Source organism: Sinocyclocheilus rhinocerous, unplaced genomic scaffold, assembly GCF_001515625.1.
Source record: "Sinocyclocheilus rhinocerous isolate Xijiao unplaced genomic scaffold, SAMN03320098_v1.1 scaffold2607, whole genome shotgun sequence".
NCBI classification, from domain to species: domain Eukaryota; kingdom Metazoa; phylum Chordata; class Actinopteri; order Cypriniformes; family Cyprinidae; genus Sinocyclocheilus; species Sinocyclocheilus rhinocerous.
In genome coordinates, this window is record NW_015641049.1 from 9113 (window position 1) to 9840 (window position 728).

Genomic DNA, 728 nt, shown 5'->3' on the forward strand with positions numbered 1-728 from the left:
ATTGCCTTGTTTATCTAAAAGTGCACTTTTCCTTGTTTTAAATCTAGCCAAAAAGCCATGTGTTGACTGTGAAACAGTAGACTTTAATTATATGCATTTATGGTGTAATTACTAAATTTCCGTGTCAATCCATGTTATTTTTTACTGCGAATAATGCGCTGTCACTTTAATTCAGCGCGTGCAGCACAGCAGAAATAGATTCCGTGCGGAAACGATCGCAGCATGACTGCTGCAGACGCACCGCTCCTGGAGCGCACTGTTGGAGCGCAATCGCATGCAGTGTGAACGCTCTGATCCGTTAACATGGGCGCGGAAAAAATACGCACCACAGACGGAGTTTGTGACCTGGCATTACGTTTGTATGCCCGCCCGGTCTGTTCTGTTCTCGTGCTCCATTTAGTTATCAGCTGCATTCTGATAGGTTCGGATAACATACTGCGGGAGGTCGGGGGCGCGGAAAAACGTGCTATAAAGCAATTTAGAAACCGCGCAAGCTCAAATCGCGATTTTATGAAGATTTCGATTAATCGCACAGCCCTAGTCAAAAACAATTATAACAACAACTATTTTATTTTTGTGGCAGGGCCAGTGAAAATGCTGGCAGGGCCAGAAGAAAAAATCTTTAGCGTTGAGCCCTCCCATCATGACCCACTGTTACAAACTCAAAAAAAATTTAAAATAAATAAATACATTAATATATATATATATATATATATATATATATAAAT